The sequence below is a fragment of the Eublepharis macularius genome, chromosome 4, assembly GCF_028583425.1.
Source record: "Eublepharis macularius isolate TG4126 chromosome 4, MPM_Emac_v1.0, whole genome shotgun sequence".
Taxonomy (NCBI): domain Eukaryota; kingdom Metazoa; phylum Chordata; class Lepidosauria; order Squamata; family Eublepharidae; genus Eublepharis; species Eublepharis macularius.
In genome coordinates this window covers 70,380,819-70,395,824 of record NC_072793.1, presented here as the reverse complement: position 1 = coordinate 70,395,824, position 15,006 = coordinate 70,380,819, and the positions used below count along the sequence as shown (strand labels likewise).

Sequence of the window (15,006 nt, the reverse complement as noted above, 5' to 3'; positions counted from 1 at the left end):
GCGGTTAAGTTTGTTTGTCCTATCCCAGGAATTCTTCAGTATCAATATTCACCTTGATATCAGAATCAATACGCAAAGCCAACAGGTTTATTTTACATGAAGCCTATATCACAAGAGCCCTGGCCCAGATTTACCTGGGGCCTAGTTTGTGGGCTCATGGTGGTGGAGGGGTACAGAGCATGGTGGCTGCCATTATTGTATGTGGCCCAACAGCTTCGTCAAGACTGTGCAGGCAGCCAGTGATTCAAATGCCCTGCCAGCCAATCAGCAGCATGTTGGCTGGGCTTGTACTGGAGGGTGCCCTTCAGCCAGTGGACCAAAAAGACACAGTCTTCCCTCTGGTCCGCTGGTTGGGTCTATATTCAGGAGCCGGCCAGGCCCTTCTTGGCACTTGGCTGTCAGTCAGCTTGCTTGTTCGTTTGCTTGCTCTCTCTTTTTCCAGCATCTTTCTCCCCCCTCTTCTTCTCCTTCCCCTTCCGTCCTGGGTTCGCTCCAGTCTCACTGCAGATGGCATTGGCTACCTCAGCCCAGGAAGACCATTGACAGCAGGTGCCCAGCTGGTGGAGAGGCAGACTTGGCACTGCTGCGCTAGCAGTTGACCCAGTGGCCAGACCTCTGCTGCTGATCAGGGCCTGAGCAATCTACCTATGATTTGTAGGATGCAAGTGAAGCAAGGCTGAGTATGAGTAAGCGGAAGATACTCCTGGGGAGAGCTAGCCTGGGCCCCACTGCTGGCTCAGGGGTAGCCTGCCTGATGGCCCCAGAGGAGACAAAATGGTGAGCAGCTTCAGGTGGGAAATTGGCTGCTGCTTCAGTGCCTAGAGGAACGGCGGGGGCGGGGGGCAGTCCTAGCTGAGGAAAGTTTCAGGGCTGGCTGCACTGGGCAACTGCCTGTGAATCCAGGGAGCGTGAGCAAGGGAGGCACAGGAAAGTGGAAATGACCTGTTTCAGCACCCATGTGCTGAGGGGTATGTATGGGCTCTCAATTCCAAGTGCCTTGCCATTTGGTTTTGGTAATGCCATGGTCTGCAGCAAGTTTAATGGAAGAATGGACCTGCCATCCTCTTCAGGAGATTTACGGCATGGTTGCATTCCAGCATCCCCTTGGAATGGGGGTCATGGATCCTCTCTTTTGAGAAGCTTCTGGGCTAGTCTCCCTCCCAGGTACTTATCTAGTTTTATTCTGTCCTGGAAACAGAATGTTAAAGGGATAAGACAGATTTTCTCCTGTCCCTTACTCATCTTTTTCTAAGTCTTCTTTTTGATCCAGGTGGGCTCCCAGGAACTCGTCTGGTTACCTGTTGGAGACTCATGCCAGAAAATGGGCTGCCAGCCCAGGCTGGGAAATTCCTGGAGAGGCTAGAAAAGGGGAGGGGAGACCTCTGCGGGGTGTAATGCCATGGAACCCACCCTCCAAAGCAGACATTTTCTCTCAGGGAGGCGGTATCTGTGGCCTGAAATCAGTGGTGGTTCTGGGAGCTCTCCAGCTACCACCTGGATCAGAAAACTGCAGCTTGAGTAGAAATACTCAAGTTAGCCAGTCATAGCTAACAAATCTTGTTTTGTGGGTTAACCCTGGTGTCTGTTGGTCTCTCCTCTCTGAAGCAGTGGTGACACTCAACAAACTGTTGACTTATACACTGTAACTAATTCCCAGAAGCTACAAAACCACTGAAATTTGATTTATTAAAATAATAATGAGTAATAAACACGTTATGGTAGCTATTGAAACAAATTTAAAGTTTTATATGGAAGTTAAATTTAATGGAATATTTTTTTAAAAAATTATTTGTCATTTATAGTCCACTTTTCTCACTGAGACTCAAGGCAGATTACATAGTGTGAGATTAGTACAACCAGTAGTAAGGACAAGGGCAGGCATTTCCATACAGTGTCAAGAACATTTCCATAAACAATGTTATAGGGTAAATGAATACAAGTTTGCAATGACATAGCATTAGCAAGGATCCAATACAGGGTTGAAAAATTTCTGAAACAGAACATAATCAGTTCTAGGACTGACATTAAACAACATGAAGCACAGGTAGTATATAGGAGTACATATTTAAAGCAACAGATAATATGTAAGGCAACATAATGGTGAAGTCTATGGTTCCCAACTCATTAGCGAAACATGAGACTCCCCTTCCTACAATACTGCCCTCCTATCTGAGAAAAAAGCCTTTTTGAATAATTCAGTTTTGCACTGTTTGCGGAAATCCAGGAGCATATGGAAACGTTAATACATAATGAGACACCTGGCTAAATAAAATAATAATCATAAAAAAGTAAAAGTTCTGAAAGCTATTGACAGGTTGGCTAGTACACCCAACAACGTACTCATGACACTCATTTATTTCCCAAAGTGGTTTACAACAATTGGAGTTCACCTCAAGCTACAATATATTGCCGATGCATAGGTGGCAGTGTGTTCTACTTCCTAGCTATTGAGAACATAGCCTAGGTTTTATGCTATTTCCCTCTACTGTTGGCTATTTGTCAACTTAGTTTCAACACACTTTGGTCAGAGAAGGGGTCGAATTCATTTTCATCATCACTGTCTGTGGGAGCTCTTGCACTACTTATTAGGCTAGTTTGGTTTAAGATTCAGAGCTGCTTAAAGCACATTCTTATTCACTGAAGAATATTTCTATAAGTGAGTTGGTGAGCAAATCATCAGCATTCTGTAAATAGCTGCTCCTGTGGGGGATTCTCCAGCTGCAAGGGACTTTGGAAATAAGATACATTTAAGTATCATTTTTACTTGGTTTAGTACATACACTTCCCTAAATCCTAAGAGGTGAATGCTTAAGATCCTTATTATAATCCTGGACAGTTTGGCCTTACAATGTCCTTCAGCACCCATCAAATGATATCCTTGCTCCAGGAATTTCATTCTGTCTTGAGAATATCTGTTGTTATAGCTCTGTCATTAATGTTAAAGCATTGTGTTACTTCCATAACTGTATCAAGAATGGCATTTGAAGGATGGAACTGTGTATCAAACAGTGAATGACTATGCACAGATGCAGGGCATTGGACATCTCCCCGTTTCTCCTGTGGCCAGTGAGGTATTTCATGCAAACAATTTCATTTTGGGCATTCAGATTTAAATCAAAGCAGGGCTTGAAATTGGAGCTATAGAAAGAGTCGGCCTAACAGGCTCTCCTTTCAATGCTGCTTACTTGAGGATTTCTACATTCCCAACAACCCAAAATTCCTTGTTTCATTGGAACTGGAGAAAGAGCAAGCTGTCCTGCCTGTGGGTTTTGATTCAGGACCAACGTTTGGAGACAAACCCGAGGAGAATCCAATCAGAAACCTACTTGGGCCCTATTCAATGGGGCTTACTTTCAGGAAAGTGTTCTTGAGATTGTACAGTTGGTCTTGGTTTGAGATCCTGGTCTGCAGCCAGGAGGATGGACTATAAAGGTTGAGTGCATTTAGTGCACTTCTGATGAGACGTCCAGCTACAGTTTGATGCAGTTTTCCTGATTTGCAATTCCTGAGCAGCAAAGGGGAGTTAAGCCTGAGGGGTCTTTCAGATTTTGTTTCAATAGCAATGAAGCAATAAAGCATGGTGTGTTTTCACACTGAACAACTATAGACAGCAGTGTTCTTCATATAAGGCGATTGCACGAAGCCAGCTATACACTAGGGATTGTCTTGGTTGCTAATTTTGCCTACTGGAACTGAGTTAATCACAGTAATACTGCTGGCTCACCTGCCTTATGCTATTTTAATTATTATTTACCTGAAAACTTTGTGTGCTGTCTTTCTGCACAAATAGGGTCCCCAAGGGGGCAAAGTTAAAACAGTAAAAAAACTGGGTGGGGAGAAAAGGGAGAAAAGAAAGAATAATCTGGTCTCAAACAGGCAGTATTTACACTAAGAGCAGGTCATGTGGCACATATACAAGTCTGGGTTGGTTGGTTTCTTTGTCTGCTAACATCTCATTTAGCCAGACAGGTAGCAAGCACAAGTAACAGCATCACATATTCCAGCTAGAGAAGTTTGCTTGGCCCCAGATATGAGCTGCACACCAGGTCTCCCTGCTTCCAGAGGAGCTGTGGAGTGCCTGGAGCATGTAATGCAGGAGGCACCCAGATAATTCGCTACTGCCACCTTGCAGGCACATGGTACTGCTGCTAATTTTTGGCTTTCATGGCTAGCTCTGGTGTAGAGCCTCTGGGCTGATGTCCAAGACCATGCCTTGCACCACTTGACCACCTTGGGGAGTGGAACTTCACTCCCAAGAATGTTCTCAAGCCCATCCCAACCACTTGGACTTCTGCTATTAAAGGATAGGGAGGGGTGAGCCAGGCTTGACTCACATGGCCCTTCCTTATGTGACCAGAGCAACATAGATTGCCACTTTGGGGTCAGGACGTAATTTTTCTCCAGGTCAGATTGGCTCTAGGATCCTGGAGTTTTTTGCCTTCCTCTGGTCACAGTGCAGGAGTTACTGAGAGGTGTGGAAGGAGGTAGCCAGGGGTTGTTCTGGGTGTCTCTCAACTCTACAGGTCTAGGCTTTGATGTTCTATATGTAGGGCTACTATCCTGAAGTGGGGCAGTCTCTGTCACCATGAAGCTCAGCTTCCTCCCTTCATTCATAAAGACCATGGGCAGAGGGAAATTGGGATCATACAGATCTTCCATTCATCCACAGTTGGATCTCCTCTATAATTCTCCCATTCTATAGTCTTTGTAGGTCTGCACAATTTGGTTTGGACACAGAGGGGACAGTATCATGCCGTGGTGCTATGCAGCAGCATCAGGATGAGGGTGACCTCCGGCTTGGGAGGGTGCCATCACCATGTCATGGTTCAGTGTCAGGAGGATACTGCTTATGATTCTTCATCATGCCTGGTAATCTCCGCCCCACCCCCCCACCCCCGCTCAGATGCCTTGGTTCTCCAGCTGATGGAGAATGAGATGGGCCACTGGAGGGGATTAGACTAAAGGTATGCATGAACCAAAATATGAACCGTTCATCACGAGTGGTTCATGGAAGCTCATTTCTCACAAACTGTGACAAATTTTAGCCCAGTTTGTTTGGTTTATATTTCAGTTTGTTACTGCAGACAGCCTGGCTCTGATCAATCAGTTTCCTAGACAACAGGGAGAATGGGCTCTCTGCAGACCTTCTGCTGACCCAGAAGTGATGTTTTCATGAACTAAACAAACCAGTTTGCGAACCGGGGCAAGTTCGTAAAAGTTCATAGTTCGTGAAACATGACAAAACATGAACCGCACAGTTCAGAATTTTCCCGGTTCACACCCATCTCTAGATTAGACTTAATACATTCTATTTTCTCTGAGCTGGGGTCTCTTCTTGGATGCAGCTCTTGTGGGCGGACTTGCTGAAAGATGTGCCTGGCCTGGGGCAGCTTGCCCAGATGGGGTGGATGTTGACCTCAGAGAGGTGGCCAAGTCTGTGGGGTGCTTTGCGGAACCCACCAGGGGCACGGCGATCCCTCACTCAGATGCTTCATGTAGGCTGGTGGCATTTCTATCCTGGTGAATCTGTCCAGCTGGGGATGGGATGTTTGGCTAAGGTGCATTCAGGATGAGTTTCGGTGTGGGCTCCTTCTCCTGCCAAAGCTCCTAACACTGCACCCATTTTGTGGCTCTTGTGACAATTTTGGCATTGGACATGGATCCTTTTTGGGGAGAATCATGAGGGTGATGCACAGCAGGGACATGCTCAGTCGAGGGCTGTCGAGGCATGCTTGCTCCGAGGTGGCAGTGGATCCAGGCAGAGATGTGCGCCCATGTGGAACCCCGCTTACTGTCATCCTGCTAGTTTTCACACCTCAGTGATAGTTTTAATATAGGCAAACATTCAAACAGTTCTGCATCCCAAAATGCCTACAGCCTGAAATGGTACAGCCACAGGAACTCTTATCCATCACTATCACTGGGATACTGAACTCAGCCACTCTTATCCACTCTATCACTATCACTGGGATACTGAACTCAGTCAATAGCTGAACCCTAGAATAAAAGCTGGTGTGTGACAAAGTTCCTTATTCACATTTGACACTGTGAGAAAAGGGACATAATACAAAGGCTTGAACCAATCCAACATATAAACAAGAGAAATGAGAAATGGTCAGCTCTTGCAGGAATTAGGTGACATGTGCACAGCCTGTCCATGGACACACTTTGATTTTATAAGTACCAACACAAACTAAGCATGACCACACATTGCTTATGAATCAAAGACCTACAGCAACAAGAACTACATGAAGTATAGTATGTCTAAGAAGCATTTTATAACCAGAAAAGATATATATACAGTGGCTGCCAAGAACCATGCGATATAGAAGTTCGAAAGTAAGATTACAAATCAGGAAGACTCAGATTCAAATCCCATCTCAGTCACAAAACTGTGGGAACTTTCAGGGGAGATAGAGTGCTGGGCCAAGATCACACACTAAAAATCTCCCCTGAAAGTTCCCACAGGCTCTCCTCCTTTTGTGTTTCCTTCTCTCTTTCTCACCCATCAGACAACTTATCTACCTGCCCCAGTCTTCAGGTTTTCCTCCTTCCCTCAGTACTGACAATACTGTTGTGGTTGCTTAGCAATGGCCACTGAGGGCATTGGTTTCTTAAAGCTACAGGTGACGCTTCTATTATTTGGGGGTGGTTAACTCCACTTTTTTATTTTAAAAAATTGTAAACCTGGGGCCTTTCTCAGGTTTGTAGAAAAATGTGTCTTGTCTGTTCATGGTATCAGTATCTGGATTTAAGTATCTACAGATTTCATAACGTTGAGAATTAAATATATCAATCTCATTTTCAGATTTTCTTTTGCAAATATTTGCCAGTGGGAACTTAAACTACTCTCATTCACTACATCAAAATGTTTTGAAAGGAACTAGACATTATACATCAATCTTCTCAAACCAGAGGGCAACTTTGGAATTCTGACACAGGGTAGTAGAAATGAGCAAGAGTCCAGTAGCACCTATAAGACTAACAAAATTTGTGGTAGAGTATGAGCTTTCATGAGTCACACCTCGCTTCTTCAGATAAGAAGTAAGCTATGACTCATGAAAGCTCATACCCTACCACAAATTTTGTTAGTCTTATAGGTGCTACTGGACTCTTGCTCTTTTCTACTGCTACAGACAGACTAACATGACTATCTTGATACAAGGTAGTGGGTACAACCACAAAATGGCTGTTGCAGGAAGCAGAACCAACCACAAAATGTCAAGGAGCAAGGTTATACATAACTCTAACAGTAACTATTCAACATTTAAAAACATTTTCTTGCGTGCACACACACACAAAGTAACATAGTGAAGATTATTGTGCTGTGTTAGTAGCTTTTATTGAAGGAACGTCTTAAAAATCTGCTCAGCCAATCAGATGCCCTGTTGAGTGAAATCCCCATCAGGCCCTGTCTGCTTTCTAAACATGCTTGGCACGAGCCAGGAAAGGTGTTGGTAGGCATCATAGCACCTATGGCAGCCATGCTGGGGACCCATGTAATACACATAGCTCCCTTCTTTACTGAAACTGGACATGTGAATTTTGTATCTGAGTATCAGAACTCCAATATAAAATATATAGTAAGAGGGTATTCCACTCACATCTCAGGTTATAAAAAATATTTGTTTTGAACTTATCAAGATGCATTTTCTTGGTTCTATATTTTCACATTACAGGGCATTATGTATAAAGTTTCATTCTTTTAAAGAAATGGGTGAAGTAAAACTGAAGTGTGAGGGAGATTCTTTTATTGCATACAATACATTTCTATTATACAGATTCAATATTAATGAAGCCACAGAGTTTGTGTAAACAAGAACAATATGCAGCATCTGTTGATGGATGATACATTGTAAAACAAATATTAATACAGCCCACAGAAGAATTTCTTTTTAACTGGCAAGATCTATCAGCTAGAATCTATACCACAGGACACAATCAAACATTAAGATGAACTTATGAAGTTTTGTTATTTACCTTAACCACCCATGACCAGCCATTACTTAGCAGTAAGCTTCAGCCTGTTTTATAAATTACAGTTTAAGTGACCACTATTTACGTCCTGTTCCATTTGATGACAGGAAGCACACAGGTGCTCTGGCTAATAGGCACCTCAAGAAGAATAAGCTAAAAATCAGAATCGGTGGAGTGGCGGAGAACATATTAGCTCTTCCTACTGAAATTGTTATATGTATTGCAGTATGCCGCTTCCTTCCTTTCCTTGGCAGTAATGATTTAACTATGCACTTTGAAAATTTCTTAAACCCTTGGAAGCAAAAACAGCTATTAGCAACTTGATGTAAACATTGCATTAAAGGATATATTGGTTAGAAGTAACCACAGAGATGGGCCCATATAATAAAATTTCTTATTTCATAATTATATGTCTTGGGTTGCCAAGTTCATTCCCCGCCCCCCGTAACCAGCAGGGGATTGCTGGAACTGCAGGGGCCTGCTGGAACCACTCTAGTTTTAGGACAAAAACTGTTCATGTTGTTTAATGTCAGTTCTAGAATTGCTTGTGTTCTGTTTCAGCATTTCTTCAACTCTGTATTGGATTCTTCGTAAACTTGTATTTATTTACCCAATGGCACTGTTTATGGAAATGCCCTTGATATTGACTGTACTAATCTCACACTATGAGCAGAACCACAAGTGACAAAAGGCACAGATTGGACACTTGTCTGCTTCCCTCAAGTTTTGATGGGAAATGTAGGCATCCTGGTCTCGCAGCTTCGCTCTCTGACTGCTGTCCAATGGACTTTTCAACTGTCACTTGTCCAACATTCCACCAAGCTGCCTACATTTCCCATCAAAACTTGAGGGAAGCTGACAAGTGTCCAATCTGTGCCTTTTGTCACTTGTGGTTCTGCTCTATGTAATCCACCTTGACTCAGTGAGAAAGGTATAAGTGAGAAAGGTATAAGTAACATAAATAAAATAAAAACATCCAAATTCAGGAACATTTGTATCTCGCAATTTAGGGTACAATATTCCCTGGACAGGGTGCCTGCATCTGAAAGAAGTTTGTTATCAAACACTCTTTAAAACTACTACTCTGATGTAATGCTATTACATAGATGTAGGAAGAAAAATTACCAAATATGCCAGGTAAGGTAAAGTAGTGATATCCACCAAGTAAAGAATAGCTAAGATTTCCATAAGGGGTTTGAAATACTGTCCAATTACTGATCAAACTGGTGGCTGGGTAGAGGAACCAAAAGAGGATAATTTGTCTGAACAAATGCAGTTATGAATAAATTTTTGATATGATGTATGAAAATACGTATTTTGGCAAAGAATCTATACAGTAAACAGCTTGAATTGTATACACAGATAAAGGTAGAAGATGACTTTTGACAGCTTAGAGAAAATTGGGTATACAACAGAGTACTTCTGACATCTCATAGAGACTACTTCATATTCCATCCCTCCCCCACTCTTTAAAAAAACTGAATCTTTCTAAATAGTTTTCAGGTCATCTCCATTGTATATGATTAAATTTGTTTTCTTCATTTCAGTAATTCACAGATTATCTGACTGGGCACATGTAAAGGTTAATCTTGACTTTATATCCAAAGGTAGCTTGAATGCCTAGAGTCAGCAGCCCTATTTTGGAACACAGGCCACAATTACAGTATCAAAAGAATTCTCTCCAGGTCAAGGAAGGAGAGAGCAGCTGCTGGATGAAGCAGAGAAATGAAATTAACTTTTCCTTTTCCTCCTTCCCTGAAAACCCAATATCATCTCCCCTTTTCCTGCTTTTCCTTTCTGCCCACTAGCCAATCTACCTTTATTTCCTCATCTTCAGATTTCCCTCATTCTCTCTCCCTGGCAGGCTTTTCTTGGAAACAGTATGGCCCAGTAGGGTAGTGCTGGCCACAGGGCCAGTCCCAGTTGTGCAATAAGGAACCTGGAAAGACTTGGAATGGTACCCTGTACCCCCAGTTATGCTGAAAAGGTGTAACTGGCTCCAGGTTACCCAGCAGGCTTCCCTGGAAAAGTGGTGAATCGTTCAGCATAAAAGGTGCACAATCACATTCCAACATCACAGTCATGGATATAAATTTGAATATTAAACATCATGGAAGTCTTGCTATGTTATCCAAAAGCAGGATTTGTATCCAGTGGCACCTCAGAGCCAAGCTAGAAGTGATAAATTACACTTGAATGGCAAGTGAACAGACTCACATGTATTCCTCCCTGTTCACTTGCGCTCCACTCAGATCGAGTGGAGTGCAAATGAACAGGAAGGAATACATGTGAGTCTGTTCACTTGCCATTCAAGTGTAATTCATCACTTCTAGCTTGGCTCTTAGAGACCAACAAAAGAATTTTCAGAGTGTAAGCTTTCGAGAGTCAGAGTTTCCTTCTTCAGACATGAGCAGAAATAAGAGGTCCCTGAGCCTATATATCCCAGCCAAAGGTGGGTGGGGTGTTACAAGGGAGGGCATCAGGATGTAAAAGAACAGACCAGTTTGATTAGATGGGATGGGTGCCACATAAAGTTACCCAGAATATCCCCTATATGATTTATATTAGCTTTCTGCAAATATACATTATACTTTGCTATAAAATAGTACATACAAAGGCTTTTTCCTGCACCCAGACTGAATATTAAGCAGGGAAATCCCAGTTTTCTGTAATGCCATCTACTGGTTGCTTGTAACATATGCAATTTTAAAACTTGGTCAAATACATTAATTTCTGGAATTTTTGTTCATTCAACGTATGCTTGAATTGACATTACACGGTTTGGTACTATGTGGAAGTTGTTGGTGATGGGTTTTTTTCCCCCATGGATGAATTTTGTTGCTGTAAACAAAGACAGCTATCCTAAACACTCCTAACCTTGCAAAAATCAACAGAAGTTACTTCCAAACAAACACGTTTAAGATTAGGCTATTAAGTATCTAAACAAGAAACCTTAAGAGATATAGCCTAGACATTTAAAACTTCCCTGTAGAGTGTCACCATTAACGTGCACTTTTGATGTTAGACATTATTCTCAATTTTAAACACACTTGAGACTCCAAAGTTGGCACATGATCAAGCCAAAGTTAAGCACTTTTAAACCACATTATTTCAATAGAAAATGTAAGCAAGTCTAAATTTCTCTCATGGAAATCAGTGGGACTCAAATACTTTGCTGGGACACATCCCTGCTTTTTTTTTTTACATGCAGCAAGAGGCTCATGGACAAGCAAGGTGCAAACATCTAGTTTCACCGGATGGTTCTCATGACTATTCCCTGTCAAAGCAGGCCAGGCACAGAGCTGTGAGGTTAAACAAAAGCTACTTTGGAAGGTCACTCCTTTGTTGGCTCCAAAAGCTGCCTTCAAAGTCATGTTCAATTGATGAACCAATCAAGGAATCAGTGATGGGGAAGCAGATTTTGAATAACACTGCAGCCAGTCTTCCCCCAGGATACTCTTGGGGCCAGCAGTTTGTTATGTAAATTCAACCATCTTCTTATTGTGTTAAGGAGAAACCTCAATGGAGCCAACAGAATGTGAAACAACTGCAAACAATTGAAAGAGAAGGTCCCACAAACTCTCTTATACTATTTTATATTTTGGTGTGAAAAGGAACATTATTTCAAAAATGAATCTCGAAATAGGCATTTCTAATCCTATTTCTCTGACATCCTATATTTGTGGGCAAACCGGAGCAGATTCTTCATGGTGAACAAACTTCAATTAAGAACTCTAATGCCTCAATATGCCTTTGCCGCTCGCTAAATAAAGTGCACTCAAATGTTTTCCATTGTTAACCAGGATTTACTGGGCAATGCTGACCTACCAACTGTAACTTTACAATTTTTTTTAGGAAGAACAATCCCCCCCAAGGTGAAATATTTCTTTAAAAAAATCTCTGTACTGCCACAGATTCCCAACTAAAGCTTCAGAGTCTTTCCTGTGGTACACAATAGAAAGTCAAAGTCCACTTTGCTGCATAAACATGAAAAGACTGCCCTGATCTACAATGGCATTTATTCATTTATGTTTGAATATAGTAGAGCTTAGGAAACAAAGTGTTTATTGCCTTCAAACATCTCAGGCTAAGGGGTCAGGGCCAGAAGCCCTCTGGCTTGCTGAAACGTTCGACTTCAGCTTAAGCTTTTCAAATCCTTAAAAGCTACGGCCTGATACTACTTTGCTGAGTTAAGAGTAAATATCCAGTTAGCAAAATCTATATAAACAACTGTGTTGGTCTGTAAGGGAGAAAAAAAATACAAGCTGCAGCAGCAGGAAAAATATTATTTTATTGCTACCAATAGTATTGCCAATATGAATATTTGCTTGACTCCATTGTTATAATTGGAGTTTGTTCTTAGCATCAGTCCCTCAAGTTATTGTTTATATACATAGAGGTCTCTCAGCATGTGGCTGGGAAACAGAGATGAAGATTAACAGGACATTCAGGATCTTTTAGCTATTATCACTACATTTTCCAAAAGTAGGGCAAATAAATAAACTATCTACTTGAATCCTTTTCCATTAATGCAAGTTATTTATTCATTCAAGACCACTTACTTTTAACGTTCGCATGTCTTACAATCTCCATCTATAGATTATATTATCTTCTTTTCCTTTCAGAAAAACTATGCACAACACATCACAGTGCTTCAATAGAATCCTGGAACTTTCCGTGCTGAATAATACCCAATGGAAGCCTTCCCAGCCTCTCAAGTGTTTCAGTGTGCGTCCCTCACACTTGGCGATAAATACTAACACAAGAGCATTTTGAGGTAAGATTTTTCTAGGAACAGCTCCTAGGCATTAACAACATGTGCCCTCTCAGAAGAAAAAGGACTTTGTCCTCATCTCTTTTTTCTTAAAAAGATTTGTTCCTAATAACCTAGATTAGGCTTTTTATTTTTTCAATGCAATAGCTTTAGCATTCAAGTATAAGAGATCATGTATTCAGTCCTTAGCTGCCTGCAAAACGCACACAGAGTAAATGCAGTTACTTACTTGGTCCAAAAAGGGCTTGTAGGATTTCCACACCCAAACATATCCTTTGACTCAGAGCTACCTTTTCCTCAATCCCATAACGGAACAGTAGCAGCAGCAAGACAGCTGCAGAGCTGAGCGGACAAGCAAGTTCCTTCAGGACTGCAACATCAGTCCGCTGTTACTAAGACTCGAAAGAACAACAGAAGCTCCACCCTCCCAAGTCCATGAAAGGCTTACGGGATCACCTCTTTGATACATCCAGTTCTCCCTGGGAACAGAGGTCCTGACATCATTCTCTGAGTCCACTGTTCCCTTCTGGAAATACACTGAATCTACTTCCAATCTCCACACACACCCCTTCCAAACGGCAAGCTCTGCCGAGCACAGAAAAGGCTTCTGTTAGCTTCAGTGGATCCAATTTTGAATTTTTTTGCCTACTTGAGGAGTACTGACTATAGAGAATGCTCTTCTGGAAATAAATTCTACGTCCACAGCAAACAAAACAATGCCTTTTATTTAGAATCAAATTCCAAAAAGAGAAAATAACCAAAATATGTAATAATATTTAACAACATATTTGTCAAATTAATGAAATTAATAACTAAAATTTAAAAAATCCTAAACCTCCTCATTCTTGTCTTGATTTTGGATTGTAAAATGTGTGTCTCCTTGTGTTGTCTTCAGTAATTAGCACAAAGGTATGATTGTGCAACAATAAACAAGTAAACAGTTGACACATTTGCTGTTTCTGCCTCTCTAGATGTGCAGAGATCATCGGAAAGGCATACTTATTTTCACATGGAAATTTCTTTAAAGGTCTGTATTACAGTAAGTGTCCAGAATATGATGACTGCTGACATTTACATTCTGGCAATACAAAAAAAATCCTACAACATTGTTAATTGTTCATTTACTAAATTTATGTTCCACTCTCCTCTGTTTTTTTTTCCTCTCACAACAAACTCTGCGAGATAGGTTGGGCTTGGGCTGAGAGTGTGTGTCATCCAGTGAACTTCCATGGCAGAGTGGGAAATCAAACCCTCTGCCTGACAGCTGTGATCAAATGGCTGAAAGTGAACAAACTGAAACTGAACCCAGACAAGATGGAAGTGATGCTGGTTGGAAAAGCGGAGATCTTGAAGGGCACTGCACTCCCTACTTTCAATGGGGATCAGCTGACCCTTGTGGACTTGGTTAAAAACCTAAGGGTTATGCTGGATCCAGCACTGTTACTAGAGAAGCAAGTGAATGCAGTTATAAAATATGCCTTCTACCAATGCAGTTTAGCTTGGAAGCTGGCCCCCTGTGTCAACATGGTTTATCTGGCCACCTGGATCCAGGCCATGGGAACACTGAGACTAGACTATTGTAATGCACTCTGTCAGGGCTTGCCGCCGCTGCCGCTGGGCGTGGCACTGGGCGGTCTGCTCCTGACGTCACAGGGGGGCCAGGGATTCTGCAGGACCCTGCTCTGTGGAAGGAGGGGCGGTATACCTCACCCAGACTCCCTCTCAGTCCACTCGCTGGCCTGCTCAACCTGGCCTGCTTACCCTCTGCGTCCTCCTTCATCTCCTCCCTCCAGAACTCTCCTCCAAACCTCCACCCTTGCATCTTACTGCTCTCACTCCACATCATCACTCCTCACTCACACCCACCACCACAGGGCTCTTCCCAGCCAGCTTTTATAGGGCTTCCTTCTACTGCCCCACCCCTCTTCCAGCCTGGCCTTGGGCTGCACCAAGCAGTTGCAGCTGGGGTAGCTGATCTGGCCCCACTGACCAGCACCAGCTGTGCCTTGTTCTCTGGCTGCCCAGCCTCCCTGCCTTGGCTGATTGCTGAAGGCATGTCCAGCTGCAGTCCCCTGGCTAGCAGCCCAGCCTCCCTGGCAGAGCTGATGGCTGAAGGTGGGTCCAGCTGCGGCTCCTTGGCTGGTTGCCCAGGGCTTCCTGCAGAGTGCCTCCAATAGCCCCACCTGGAGTGGCTTGGCTTTTGGCAACTCCTGGGCCAGGCTACTATTTTCTAGCTGGGGCATGGCTTTGGGTTG

General features: G+C 42.7%; 1 protein-coding gene across 1 annotated transcript in view; it reads right to left on the bottom strand.

Moving 5' to 3' along the window:
• The window catches only part of ACSL6 (acyl-CoA synthetase long chain family member 6), a 77,969-nt gene extending 64,969 nt beyond the window's left edge, over positions 1 to 13,000 (bottom strand). The window contains exon 1 of the mRNA XM_054976140.1: positions 12,981 to 13,000. The gene's annotated coding sequence lies outside the window, so the exon portion shown is untranslated. The remainder of the gene's footprint in view (positions 1 to 12,980) is intronic.
• Between the last annotated feature and the right edge of the window lie 2,006 nt (positions 13,001 to 15,006).